This window comes from Bactrocera latifrons, unplaced genomic scaffold, assembly GCF_001853355.1.
Source record: "Bactrocera latifrons isolate USDA-ARS-PBARC rearing strain unplaced genomic scaffold, ASM185335v1 scaffold_95, whole genome shotgun sequence".
In the NCBI taxonomy this organism is placed as follows: domain Eukaryota; kingdom Metazoa; phylum Arthropoda; class Insecta; order Diptera; family Tephritidae; genus Bactrocera; species Bactrocera latifrons.
The window spans coordinates 520,051-535,566 of NW_017537656.1; the positions used below are offsets into that span (position 1 = coordinate 520,051).

The following is a 15,516-nucleotide window of genomic DNA, read 5'->3' on the forward strand; positions in this document are numbered from 1 at the left end:
ATTTATTTTTTTGTCTTATTATTTTGTACTTTGATTTCTTTTTATATATATTATATATCACCACTTTATGCTCTAATATACATCTATATGCGTTAAAGCAGAGTTGACTATATTCATAAACACAGCTTCTGTCATTGTGATTACATCTCAGCTTTTTGCCACTTTTGTTCTTGTTTTCTTTGCTCGCAAATGTTTGCTTTAACGCACTATAAAGCATTGTTGATATTACGAAGTAACACATTGTGCTGACGGTGAAATTGCGACTCGCAAAAAGACATACAACTTTTTCCGCACAAAAAATAAATATATTTATGCCGGCATGTGCACAAATACACATGTATGATTAAATGTGTGTTAACAAATTTCTATTTAATTATTTTCGCAGTTAACATATTCTTTAGCAAGTTATTTTCGGGTTTTTGTACATATGCGCCTACATACATATGCATGTAAATCGTTTCATGTCTGCATTTATAGGTTTGTTTTGAGTAAGGGTATATGTACATTCGTAGAAATCAAGAGCGACCTTCAGAGCTGTTGAAGAAAGTTTTTGGAACTTTTGATGCATTACCAAAGTTTGTCAATAGAAATAAAATCAAAAAAGTATAAGTATAAGTTTTAATATACATATGTGTATTCTTGTATATCAAAACAAATTGCTTCAAGATTCAGACCAATTTACACTAACGCCCATACGAAAAATTAACATGAATGAGTTGATTAAATTTCTATTGAAAATTGCCTTTTCAAAAGTTCCACAGTTATTGAGAAATTGTTCCGAAATTTCACCCACGCCCTTTCCAGCAGCTGTCTATCTGTCGGAATCGCCGATAGCGAACCACTATAGCATATAGCTAACATACAAACTGAACGATCAAAATGAAGTTATTGTATGGAAAACTTTTTTATTTGACGAGATATCTTCACGAAATTTGGCACAGATCATTTTCTGAAGCAAAGCTATAATTCCTGAAGAAATTTTCCAGATCAAACTACTACATCATATAGTTGTCATACAAACAGAATGATCAAAATGAAGTTATTGTATGTAAAACTTTTCCATTTACAGAGATATCTTCACGAAATTTGGCACAGATCTTTTTCTAAGTCAAGGCTGTAATGCCTGAAAAAATCTTCTAGATCAGATCACTATAGCATATAGCTACCATACAAATTGAGCGCACAAAATCAAGCTAGACATCTTTTTATACACTTTTATGTTATAAGAAATGCAGCTTTGAAGGGTAGAAACCGAAGTTAACGTTTTTACTTGTTTTTGTTAATTTTTCCAGAGTTTTTGTACAGTCTACTCCTAATCTAGTCTTTAGCACCTTTGTCTTAATTCCATTTCGTCGCTCATATGTTGCTGCAGGCAGCCAAATTGCTTTTATAATATTGTATAATTTTATTTCATTTTGTTTATTTTTATCACCTTTTCTTTTTGCTTTGGCTTACACACAACTAATTTTTACATTTCACAGCCGACTCAAAGCGCGAAAATCAATTCGTAATGCAGCCGCGACGCTGATGGCAGCGCACGAAATTGAAGCGCGACTTTCGCACATATGCAAACAAACATGCATATGTATATACTTGCATATAAGTTAGCAACAGCTTATATATACTTGTGCATATGAGTTTGCAAAAGCATATACATATGTACATGCACTTGTATATGCGGTAAATGCTCTAGCGCGCATGGGTGTGCAAATGTGTGCGCCAATGCAGAGGCGTCGACGCAGCGGGGTGTCAGTTATTAATGATGAGTTGCGCTTTTTTTTTTTTGACTGCGTGTGTTTGTTTTTTTTTTGTCTTTTTTTATTATTTTTCAACTTCTTTTAGCCCACATATGGATTTTGTTTAATTTTTTGCTGCTCGCATTTTGTCGTAGTCATTAAGACGTAGTAAACGTGCAAAAGAAATATTTGGCACAACTAACAATGGATTTTTAAAGACGAATTGATGCATAGGTAATTATTTGCAACAAAAATTAAGTTTTGCAAATTTGGTAAATCGTTTGAAGAAACACAAAGCGTGGAAAATTAAGCGAAAAATAGTTTTATATTAAATTTTTACATTAGTTTTTGTTAATTACCACTATTTTTATAAAAGCTTTTGATAAAAAATAAAAAGCGTTTTTTTTTATAAAATTAGTAAGAGAAAAAACGTTGACAAATAAATAAGTTTCAAAACAAAAACTTCTTTTAGTCGATCAATTTTTATGGCAGCTATGTGATATTTCGATCCGATTTTAACAATTTGTACGCAGATTGTAGGGCTGTCTTGAGACCGTGATAGGTGCCAAATTTCGTGAAGAAATCTTGTCACATAAAAAGTTTTCTATACAAGAACTTAATCGTCCGATATCAAATATTCTAACATGTAAGCAGCTGCTTGAAAAAGAAAACGTGTGTGCACAATTTCAGCTCGATGTCTCAAAAACTCTGACACTATTTCGCGTATAATTTCAATTAACTTTTTTGGCAAATAGAAAATTATTTAAAGTGAAATGTAGTCAAGATAATTTTTTTTCATAGTTCGTGATTAAAAACAAAACTAGATTTTTTTTAATTTTTCTAATAATTTTTATTATATATTTTTGTGAACTTTTTCCCAAATAGAAAATTATTTAAAATGAAATGTAATTTTTTTCAAAATTTTGATTTTTTTTTAATTGTATATAAAAAGTTTATTTCTTTTCACTATTTTATGTTTGTAATTTATGCAAATATTATGTATTTTTCTAAGTGCATCTTCTTTTTTTGTTTGAAAATTTTTCTTTCGGATTTAAGAATTTTATTTTCAATTTTAATAATTTTATTATAAAAGTTTATTAGTTTTCATAATATCTTGTTTAATTATTTTTTCACTAAAGTCGATAATTTTCTATCTCATCAATATTGTTTGTTTTTATTAAAGGTTTTGCAAATGTTTTGAATTTTTCTTTTTTTTTACTATTTTATTAGGGTTTTTTTCCTCAAGAATCAAGTTTAAATTTAATTTCTTTTAACAAGCACAATTGTTTCGAAAACATTTTTCTTCTAAAAAGTTTTTTTTATTTCACAATGTTATATATTTTTTAAGTTTCTATATTATTTTTATTTTTTTTCGGTTTTAAAAATACTTTGTTAATGGGATGGAAAATTATTGCATTTAATTTTTTTCAATTATATACTTTTTATGTAACAATTTCTTGCTTTTTGGTTGTAATACTATTTTTTAATTTAATAATTTTTATATTAAAAGTTCGCTAATTTCCCAATCATTAATAATTTGATCTTAGTACTTTTGTTGGGTTTAACTATTTATTTTAGTTTTAGGTTTTTTATTTTCTTATGTTTCTATTAAAAGTTTTTTTTTTTGGTGCATTATTATTTCTTAGCATATTTGTTATTTCAACTCGGAAATTTTTTGATTTTACACAAAACTATTTTTTATACTAATTATTAAAGATTAAATTATAAACTGAAATTAATATATTTTATTATAATTTTACTTTTTGTTTTACTTTAAAGGTATTTTTATAAGAGTTTTTTTTTCATATTTAATGACTTATATAATTTTTTCTTAACTTTTTTTTTATTATTCACTTTAATTTTTTACATATTATTTATTTTTAACAATGAAAATATCTTTTCGAAGCTTTCGATTTTTTATTATTTCGAAAATTTTTTCTTATTAATGTTTTGAATTTTTCTTTTTATTCCTAACAATTTATTATTTTATATTATCTTTAATTTTTTATTAATTAGAAATTTTTTTAATGCCACTGTTTATCATCTATCATGCTTTATGGATTTATGAAAACTTACTTTCGCTTGTCATAGCGAAAGAATAAACCATAAAAGAATAACAGTTAACACATTCAGACGCTGAGGCGCGACAGGAAGCTAAAAAGCCAGCGCAGCAACAATACACACACATTTTTGCGGACACAACAAACAAAAACTATAATAACAAAGGCAATAACAACAACATTAATAACAATAACACAAACAGACGCAGAAAATCTTATTAGACCTACTTTCGTTTTTACTTTCAGCGATTTCGGCAAAATCTGGCGTCACTAATAACTTTTTGTTGTTTTTTGCTTAATATTTCACGCGCACAGCACTTTGATGTAGCGTATTATATAAAGAATTTGCTTTGTTTTGTTAAATACACAACTGATTTTGTTTATTTGCCGGCGAATTCTCACACTTTTCCGCCGCCGCGTCAAATTTCCCGCAAATCTTACACCAAACAGTTATATAAAAATATTCGTCACGTTTTGCCGCCCGCCTGAGAATTCTACAAATCACTTATTAATTTATTTTTCTTTTTGTTTTTTCGCTACCAAAACGCTCACGACTTCGTTTACCGTGCACGTTAAGCCCGCAATCCACACGCAACCATTTCGCTTTGCCGCAAACTCGACACTAAAATATGCGAACGCATTCGTCTGAGCTGAATGTTGCGAGGCGGGTTTAAGCCAACAACGCTGACACAATGAAAACAGCAGAAACAACAATAACAACATAGACAAATAAATTAAAAGCAGTTAAAAAGCTTGAAGCTTCGAAAGCTAACTTGTTATGCTAGTTGCGTGCTGCGGTTCGTTGTGCGAAGCAACATGTTCGGTGCCGAACCTCAACGTATTGCCGGTTGGCTGATTGACTCGGTGGTGATTTGTTTTTCTTGAATTATTGGTTATAAAAATAAATACGGCCGATATGTTTGTATTTGCAATATTTTGTGTACATAATTATTATGGACAGCGATTTGCGGAAATGGGCGGCAGTGAGCTTAAGTAAAGGGTCGCTGGGAAATTTTTGAAAAACATTCCGAACCCACTTACCAATTAGAGCATCATTTTGGAACCTATTTTGAGGTTTACTATCAATTAAGACTGAATATTAAGAGTTAATCAGAAGTTGTCGATGGACGTTTTTATGTTAAAAAAAAATATATATATATATGTATGGACTGCGAAGGCAAATTGACTATTTATATAGTCAGGTAGCTTTTTTATTCAGACGTCTCCCATGCGATGTGCCGGATACGCGTTAACAAAGTGAAATTATTCGCCATTTTCGAAGTTATAGCAACGGGAGCCATATCTGTGCCAATAAAAAATTTCACGCCACACCTGCGATGGTTATGTTCTGAATCGCATTAAGAAATAATATTAAATTGTTTCATTTTTCGACTTACGTTGCCAATTTTCGACTCGCATGAAATCGAATTTTAAAAAATGTTACCCATACGCCAAGTGCATCATTTTACAACGTTGCCAATTTTCACCCAAAAAAGGTTACTCATACGCCGTATGCATCATTATGTTTTACCTTTAACCCCATCGATTTGCTTAATTCTTTCAAAATTCAAAACAAAAAAATTTAAATTAGTATGAAATCGAATTTTAAAAAATGTTACGTCAAGTGTATCATTTTGTTTTAACTTTAACCCCATCGATTTGCTTAATTTTTTCAAAATTCGAAAACAAAAAAGTGTAGAGAAAAACTTTTCATTTGCCAAATTTACAAAAAAAAGTACACATTTTTACCTAAAAAAACGATTTCATTAGAAAAATCGCAACAAATTAAAATATCCCCAAGCTCAACTAACACTAACTGCATTATAAAAATTCACTTTCAGCCACTTACAAATGTATATATGTATGTATATTATATGATTTTGCAGCATCTGGCTTGATAGCGCGCCTATCACTTCAATTCATCGCGCATTCCATTTTCACAAACATGCAAACACAAGCGGAAAAAAGTGAGAATCGCTCAGCTTCAACCAGCTGTTGCTACCGTTTTGAATGTTTTTTGTTTTGCCTTTCATGATTTCAGCGTAAGCACGCTAAATTTTTCTCACCCACTTTCACATTACGCCGCATCGCAGTGCTGCATCTCCGCAGATGTGGGGAAAATTTCCATATTGCGAACTGCTTTACACATAAATGTATATTGGTATGAATACCTATAAATAACTACTGTATAAATAACTACTTTTCCGCTTTTGTTTTTCAGCGCTTTAGTATGGCTTTCTTGTTGATTGCCTCTTGATTTCTGTGTTGTGATGCTCATTTTTGTATCTCCCACTTTTTTTAATGACTGTTCAATGCGAATTTGAGTGGCATTTGTTGGCGTGTGGCTGGCAGTTCGGCACAATAAACTTTTTAGCCACTCTTAATTATATATTTTTGTGTTTCTTTTTTGTATGTTTTCATTGCATTTGAATGGTAATCTGCACTCGCTATTTTTGTTGTTATTACTGCGTTGCTTTTCACTACATTGTTTTGCATTTCACGCCACTACTTTTCTTTCACCACTAACACCGTTTCGTTGTAGTTTTTCCGCACGGAAAAACATGTTTTTACTTAATTTGATATTTTTATAGTTGTTTGCTTTATTTTTTTTTTTAATTATTGTACTCCATTAGATTCCATTTCGTTTCATTTTATGTAAAATAAGGTACTTCATACAATAATATGGCAATATTCAGAAAATTTTAAAGGAACAGAAAATGTCTTCAAACACACAAAAAAATAAATCAAAATACAGTTTTGTTTTTTAATTTTCTGTGATAAAAAGTAAGCTAATTAATTCGTAACATGAACTTGTGAAACACCGGTTAGCTCAAAGGCTTTCTCTTTGTGAACTTGTGAAACACCTTAAATTACTGAACTCGTATAATTGAACTTTTGAAACAGCGGATGACTCGAAGTTTTTCTATATGTGAACTAGTGAAACACCTTATCCAATTGAATTCGTATATTTGAATTGTGAAAAAAAAAATGTAGAGAATTTTTTTTTTTTTTTTCTGTGAACTTGTGCAACACCATGATTATTGGTTTAATATAAGTGACTGGTTTTGCGTTTAACATCGAAGTATCAAAATGTTAATTGGTTTAAAAGCTAGAAGCTAAATTTTCAGAATAAAGTAGACATGAACCTTAAACGAAAATATATTTTTTAAATCTAGAACTTCACGGATGCTATTTAAAATAGCAAACGTTTGCACTCCTATATCTCGTCTCTATAAAGAAGTTTGTATTTAAGTCCACACCTGAGGCACACATAAAGTGTGACACAAACTCTCTGTGATTGAATTTCGATATCGAACTGAACATATTTGATAAAATAAACTCCTCAACTATGGCAATATTTATGTAAAGCAGATTTGCTTCAAAGCTATAAATAATTGCTTATGAACTTGTGAAAATTTATAAATAGTTAAAGTCATGAATTTTAACTTAAGAAACAATTTAGCTAATTGTATAACATTTTTTCGATTTGTGAGCTTGTGAAACACCTTGATTATTGGTTTAATATAACTGATTGGATCTGCATTTATCATCGATGCAGAAGAATGTTTATTTGCTTACAAACTAAAGCAAAATTTTGAGACTACAATAGAAATGAAAGTATTAATAGAAACTCTCTGTCATTGATTTTCGATATTGAACTGAATATACATACATAATAATGCATGGAACTCCAATTTATGCGTTTTTTGCAAAAAAAATCTGAAAGCTCGGTTGAATTGGTACTTAATAATTACTTTAATTTATGTACATATTCTCACGACTAGAACATCATTTGCTCGAGTGCACACAAGAATTTAGCACAGTCTAAAACAAGTAGTAACAAATAATAAACATAAACCTGCCTTTGACCCTTGCAGCATGTTTAACCGCTATTTGCATTATTCCCACATATAAATTACAACAAATTTAAATGCTTCTGTTTCACATTTCCTAATTGCTTTCGCAATTATGCACAAAATTGCAATTATCGAAGAAAAAACAAGAAGAAACCCCTGTGTGCATGACTCATGATAGCAAATTTTTCTCAGTTAAGGAATTATGAACGCTTTGTGCAAATTTTTTCTTACTTATGTTATTTTTTATTGCTATCGTTCTTCTTTTTTACATTTTTGTCGCATAATTTCTTGCTCGTACCTGTGAAAAAGTCAGTCAAGTGTAGACAACAATGCCATGTAAGGCGGTGAGAAGTCAGCGAAGATGTGCACTGGAACTCGTTTTACGTGACTGTCAAGTGTGGGAAAATTGTGTTGTAGTTGTAAGCGCACACAAACATACATATATACATATGATATACATTGAGCCGTATGTGTATGAATATTGTAGTGACGCTTGGTTGAGCTTTTGTTATATTTATTTATATGAGTATGTGCGTGCTTATGTAAAGATATGCAGATTTATTGACATGCAATAATGCAAATTGCGATTATTAGCGGATTATGATTAGCTAAAGCTGCTGTATTTTAATTTATTTAATTCGAAGTAATTTATTATGTTTATTTAATTATGTATATCGTTGATAAAACGGTTGAATATCGTTTATTTTGGGAGTGAGCGGCAGTGATAGACACAAACTAAGAACGTAATTGTGTATAAAGTGCTACAATAAATTATTTTATTGTATAAAAAGTTGCAGAAATACGTAATTTTTTATATAAACTATGTGTCACTAGGTCAGTTTTGAGACTTCCCATCCTCTGGAAGGATATCTCTCGAAATGCTGCAAGAGGATAACACGGTCTTTGTCAAACCATTCAGAATCGCAAATGAACGAGACTTGACTTGAGCCAACAATTCGTTCAAAGCTTTCAAGTCCCCGAGACTGAATGGCATCATACCAGCGCAGCTGCAGCAGACTGTTAAGGTATCATGCAACTGGTTGGCATCTATCTATGCGAACTGCACAAGACTGGAGTACATCCCGGTCAGGAGATGAGTTAGAGTTACGTCCATCCTGAAGGCTGGTAGGGGCTCCCAGACTTCAGGCCCATCAGCCTCTACTCCTTCTTATTAACAACTTTAGAGAGACTGATGGACTCATACATAAGGAGGCTTACACTAAAGGCATGTCGGTGGATACAGCCCTGCGTGTGAGTGATTGAAACTGAATGGAACAATGCATGCGACGACGGAATGTTAGTATGAGAACCCCACAAGGTAGAGTTCCCTCTACTCTTCTATAGACCCTGGTCGTTAAGGACCCGCTTAATAAACTTTAGGATCGTGGCTTCCGGGTGATTGCCTATGCAGACAATGTAGCAACTCATATTCAAAGGAGAGTTAATGATTACTGTGAACGAGTTAACACAAGGGTATTTCAGCGTCATAACAAATCAAATAGACGAAAGTGGTCTCGTCAACAACCAATATGGTTTTATTTACTAGAAGATATAAGATCCCGGTGGCATCGCTGCCGTAAACGGGAAACATCCGTCTGCAACTAGCGGAAACACTGATCTAGGGCTCATCCTGGATAGGAAGCTTTCATGGAAGCCAAAAATCGAGAAGAGAGCAAAAAAAGCATCGATTGTTGTATACTATAGTAGAAGAGCTATTGACAAAAAGTTTGATCTGTCACCGAAAGAAGTCCTCTGGCTCTACAACATCATAGTCAAGCCAACTCTGGCGGCTGCTTATCTGTCCATATAACGGCGAGGGAGCTGTGGGTGGGACGAAGCCATCGGAGGAGAGGAGCAGTGAGCTTCTTTACGGTTGGGTCAAAGCTTAGGAGAGAAGTTTGGTTCAGGAGTTTACTGACAACTCCAGCTTCAGACTGACTATTGCAGTGTTTTCCAAGGCGATGTTGCTGCCATTAAGGTAGCAGTAGAAACTCAGCACTTACCTCTGAGTGCACTTTTAAATATCAAACACTGATTTTATACATATTAATATAATTCAGCTGCCTGCACCAGCCTTATGTATATATATATATAACTGTATATATGTATTTAGTTTTTCTATTTCCATAAAATAATTAATTAAGCTTTACGGTTCAATTAGCTTCAAGTTTTTTATTAGCCTTGACTTAGTAGGGAGTTAATAGTAGTAACTAAAATCATATACATATATAAATACATATGTGAATAACGAAGCATTAGCGAATTTGCAACAACGGATTTAGTTTTTTTAAACTACTGCATTAAGACGCTTGAAAAAATATATATTGTATGTTATGCTATATATGTATGTACAAACACACCCAACCTCGGCTTTTTGATAGTTGTTCGACAATGTGAGTTGTATAGTTAATTAATTTTTGCCAACAATTAATAGAATTCAGCGATTTTAATTAACAGAAAGTGGGTAAATATCGTTTAGATTTCAGTAGTTGCCAAAAACTTAACTGCTTGCAAGCAGTCGGTGTCTTTGAAGACAAATAGTTTTTATATATAAAACTAGAACTATCCCAAATAGTTCATATATTTTTGGCGAACAATAAGCTAAGTTTTGAAAAATGTTCAAAATCTATTTTAGTTGAAAGTAACTTCAATCTGGAACCAACTCTTGACTTTATGAACTTGAACAATATAAGGCAAATCTTCTTTAAAAGCTGTAGAGAATTCCACAGAACTTGACAAACACCCTAATTGAATTTGATTAGTTGAACTTATGAAACGCTTATATAAATGTATTCGAATAATGAACTTGTGAAACAGCAGTTCTATTTGTGAACTTATGAAACACCGGTTAGCTCCAAGATTTTCTGTTTGTAAACTTGTGAAACACTTTAGATAATTGAGCTCGTATAATTGATCGGGTGGAACAATGTTTTGCTATTTGGAATTTCTGAAACACCGGGCAGCTCAAAAATATGTGAACTTTTGTCACACCTTAGATATTTAAATTCGTATAATTGAACTTATAAAACAGGGGTTAGCCCAAAATTTTTTATTTGTGAATTTGTTGGACACCTTAGATATTGAAATTCGTATATTTGAACTTATGAAATACCGGTTAGCGCAACGATTTTCTATGTCTGAACTTGTGAAACACCAGTTAGTTTAAAAATTTTATATTTGTGAGCTTGAGGGACACCTTAGATATTTAAATTTATATAATTGCACTTGTGAAACACAGGTTAGCTCAAGTATTTTCGATTTGTGAAATTGTAACACACCTCAGATATGTAAATTTGTATAATTAAACTTTCGAAACACAGACTATCTTAAAAATTTTCAAGTTGTGAACTTGTGAAACACCTTAAATATTTGGTTTAATTTAATTAAAGCTGGCGAAACAACTTTTGTTTTATTGAAAGCTTCATAAATTTAAGATAATTTTTAATTTAATAAATATTTTACTTGCTCAAATATTCTAGTAAATCTGAAAGTTTCACAAAATAACATATGCTAGAATAAAAATTAAGATGTTGTCGGCTAGTTCAGTGACAACTAGAATAAAATGTATAGAAATATAAATATTTCGAAAGAATTTTTAGTAATTACAATAAAAAGCCAACGTATTGCGAAGCTAATAAGCATTTAATGGAACGAAAGTGGTTTGCATGTGGTGAACTAATGAGTAGAAACATAAGAGCTAGAGAAAATTAGCAAAAAATATGTATGCGTATATTAATACGAAAAATGAGTAATGAAAAATAATTATGGAACACATTTATCAACCTCATATTGAAGACTCTTCTCAGCTAAGCCTACCATGAAATGAGAGCGGCTGAATGTGTCATTAAGAAGCGCAGCAAATCTCAAGCTCAATAGCCAAACAATGCGAGCGACTAAACACCAAACTGTGAGAAAGTCAACTAGAAGATTAGAAAAGTGGAATGCAAATAATGGAAGCTTTGCATTTGTGTTTCTACTAAATCACCAAACAAAGTTAAAACACAAATTCCTCACCTAACTGTATATCGTTATTTATGTGGTTCTTATTTCTGAAACCTCTCAAGCATTTATGTATAATTAAGTAATTTACGTAATTCTTTTCCCATAAACAATAATAATAAGCTGCCTAGTTGTTCTACGCTTAAGTGCCAAGTCAAGATCAACGAAAAAAAATCTTAAGTTGCACAGGTTTGACAATAGAAAATGCTAACAATTTGTGCTTGAGGCAACATAGTTTCGTGGCACCAAATCATTACTCATCATTAATTTCTCATTCATACAGCTCCACTATAGCTAACAATTTAATGCGGCGTTATGGTAGTTTTGACGAAGCTTTATCAATTAGGTTGCATTCAAACGATAAATCTTTTCCATTTTTTATTTATCAGCTTTGCTGTTCCACAAGTTCATTAAAACGTAATTGTTCGATGATTGGTTAAAGTTGGCAGTTTTTAGAAGGTTGTATAATCTTTACTTGTCAGAATTTTTCATACAAACTTGTTGGGTACTAAATTTTAGCTCTACCACAGGTGCGGCTTTAGAGCAGCGAATATGAAGAACTCTAACGATTGCGGCGAGATAAACCCTACTGAGGATGAGCAGTTCAAAGGCTCTCTGGGTTCCGAACATAACCAGAATGAGCTCGTGGTAGCTCAAGAGTTAGCTGTTGACCAGCCTCTACAAAGATCAGAGGTCCAGCGCAAAACAACGGAGGCTAGTTCCCAAACCGATGTCATCGAAACAAGATTACCCTCCCTTACCAGCTCTTTGGCTTTACAGTTTCCAGCGCTTCCCAGAAGACCAACCAACCAGACCAAACCTGGACTTAAAGATATATAAATTGACTTTTCGTAGACTTCTAACCAGATTTATGGGAACTGTTCCACAAATTCACATGGAGAAAAGTTGAGTGAGTTGAGGCCAAATCAGGCTTTGACTTAAAAATATATAAATTGAATTTCGATTGACATCTACACAGATTTATATGAACCGTTCCACAAGTTCACATGGCGAAAAGTTTGGTGCGTTGAGATTTTGTCCAAAATTTGATTGATTTTCTTGCGATGGTAACTCAAAAGCATCAAAACCGAGCTTTAAAAAATAAGTGAAAATCGTCTAACAGCATAAAAATGCGTCACCGCAACAAGAAGCCAACATAGTGTGGCACACAAGCCACATAACTTAATGCTAACCAACAATCGAATCAAACATTTCCCCGCTGCCACGCAACCGTCACACTTTCATGCCATCAGCGGGCCAAACAAAACAAGCAACCGCGACGGGTTTTTAACAGCGCATGCGCGCACGTTCGCATTCCTATGTCATGACGCTGACAATGATGACGTTGTTGAAGTTGTGGTTTTGCGCTGCACCAAACCACCACATGCATAACTCTTATAATTATTGTGGTGGCAAAAGCGTAGAGCAAAAAATATGCACTACACGAACAACATTACAACAACAAGCGCATGCAACAGCCTGTTGAATGGCAGCTAACGCAAGCACGCAGTAACACCACCGCCACCACCATCACCAGTTGCATGCCGCAGCGCGACAAATGCGAACTAACGAAGCGTATAAGACTTCGGCGAAAAGGTCCGTTGTTAACTGATTCTTTGGCCATTGCACTGGCAATAGTATGCGCTTCGTACAGGGGCGTCTGTTGTTCTTGCGCTCTTCCCGTTCAATCCCAACACAACCTGGCACTTGAACAAAGCGATCTATTTGTTGGCTGGCCAGCTTCAATGCAATACCTTCGCGTACATGGGCTTCGTTTAACTGCTCACCTTTATGTTTTTTTCTTCCTACACATTTTTCCTTGACTCTTCACACACAGTTCAGCTATTCTTTCGCAGACTTGAGAACCGGTTTCGGACTACAACAGAAGTATTGTTAAGCAAAATGAAAGCTGGTAAGTATACAGTTGGCAAAAGAACAAAGACGACGAAGGGCCAAGTTGTCATGGCAATGGCTTGCGCAGTCTTCTGGATTTTGTCTCGTTTTCTTGCCAGCTTGTGGCTCAACAGCTCTTGGTCTTTCGTTGACTCGAGAAAGAGGAGTACCATGAAATTCGCAACTTTTAATGAGTTTGTTCTAAATTCCAATCATCTGTCCGCCGCGGGGCAAACAATGAAAAAATTGTGAACCGTAAAGACAAAAATTGATGAACTAAACGGAATTGGATCAATTCAAAAGAGCAGTGAAGCTGTAGCTCGGCGCAGGCTTAATCAAGCTAAACATTGTCCAAATCTTTTATTATTATGTACTATTTGTACAGTTAATTTTAACGGACGATTGGAACATTGAGTAGACTTAGAARTTAAAATAAGAAAAATATTGACAAAGGTTGAAAGACAAAAAACAATTTAACTATGCTAGGGTAAAAGCTTTCGAAACTATGATCGTCTGAAGGGTTCACTCAAAGACCTTTGAATAATTTTAGCACGAAAAGCCCGCAGAGATTTTGAAGAACATTTTCTATTATTATACCCTTTGACAAATGATATTGAGATTAGTATACATTCTAGAAGAAGGATAGAGCCATGAGTAAAAGTTCACGCAAATGAGGAAATTTCTCCAGTGCCATTTACTTGGAAGTGTCCAGACACGATTCTTTTACATATGGCTCAAGTAGCTCGCCACTTCCTGTCTTAGACTAAGTTTCCTCTGGGAAGCCAAAGAACATCCGTTTGAAGGCAACATAAAGTGAGAAGCCGAAACATCACTCTCCAGGGTTGTGCGCTGATTTTGAGACACGTCATGTAAAAAACGGCCCCAACGAAAAGGAAAGAACAGCCTCCGTTGAGAGACCCCTCTTAAAAAGACGACCACGGCAATGCATTAACGATTACGATTTAAGGACATGCACCTGGAATGTCCGGTCCCTTAATTGGGAACGCTTTTAGAAGTATAATTTTTCGCGATATGATTTCCATAAGACAATTCTAAGTCTACTTTTACACAGTAAATACCAAACGTACAATAATAAAATTATCTCAGTTACTTCTAAAGATAACCTTGAAGATATGCATATATTTTGATGTCATAAAATTGAGCAGAAGCCAAGTCATTAATAGAGGCATTTCGAAGGTGATATCATCAGAATTGGAAACGAAATTATTTCAATGCAAGAAAAACAGACAACATACATATGTTATATGTTTTCTATGTTGCCAACTCTCTACGTTACTCGTATACCAACAACAAGAGCAGCACGTAGCTAATATCTTATGTTTGTCTGTAACAGCGCTAACTAATCACGGCAATTAATCTGACTCTAAGCATTTCCGAACGCGATCTTAAACGCAGACACACTGGAGTTCAAACGAAATAGGTGCTTTTTGCGCTCTGTACGTTTTTTTCTGCGCGCCGCTATGCACTAGCAACAACAACAATAATAGCACACAGTCACCATTTATTAATGCCGTTTGCTGACTTCGATTGCGCAATGCCAATTCTCGGTCAATATATTGGCCACTAATTTAAGCCGGAAATTGCGACATGTCCATTATTGGCCAGCAGAAATTATCGCACAAATAATTGCAAATAAGCGCAGAGAAAGAAAAGGAGTGGAAGCAAGAAAACTACAAAGTTGACATTTTTATTAGAGGAGCGCACATTTCTCTTGCGTTAATCGAAAAAAGCAGAAAGCGAAGGCCTAAATGTTTATGTTGGGATACGAAGAATTTTTAAAATTGAAGTGGGCGCATCGTGGTGATTTAGTTGAAGTGGGAGGTGTATAAAGAAATAAGATTTCATAGAAAAATTATTTTGTGAGAAAAAGAAAATACATTTTTGAGGACATTTTTCATAATATATTTTTACATATTTTTTGGCATATGTTATTATTATTATATACAAATA

General features: G+C 33.4%; 1 protein-coding gene across 14 annotated transcripts in view; it reads right to left on the reverse strand.

The window, feature by feature from the left end:
* LOC108977761 (rab11 family-interacting protein 3) overlaps nt 1-15,516 on the reverse strand; it is a 152,216-nt gene that overhangs the window by 97,206 nt on the left and 39,494 nt on the right. The window contains exon 1 of one of the 14 annotated variants that reach the window (XM_018947641.1): nt 4,025-4,492. The exons of 10 other annotated variants lie outside the window; for them this stretch is intronic. The gene's annotated coding sequence lies outside the window, so the exon portion shown is untranslated. Of the gene's footprint in view, nt 1-4,024; nt 4,493-15,516 lie in introns of those variants that run through there. 3 more of the 14 variants (XM_018947639.1, XM_018947644.1, XM_018947643.1) reach the window with 3 other exon arrangements.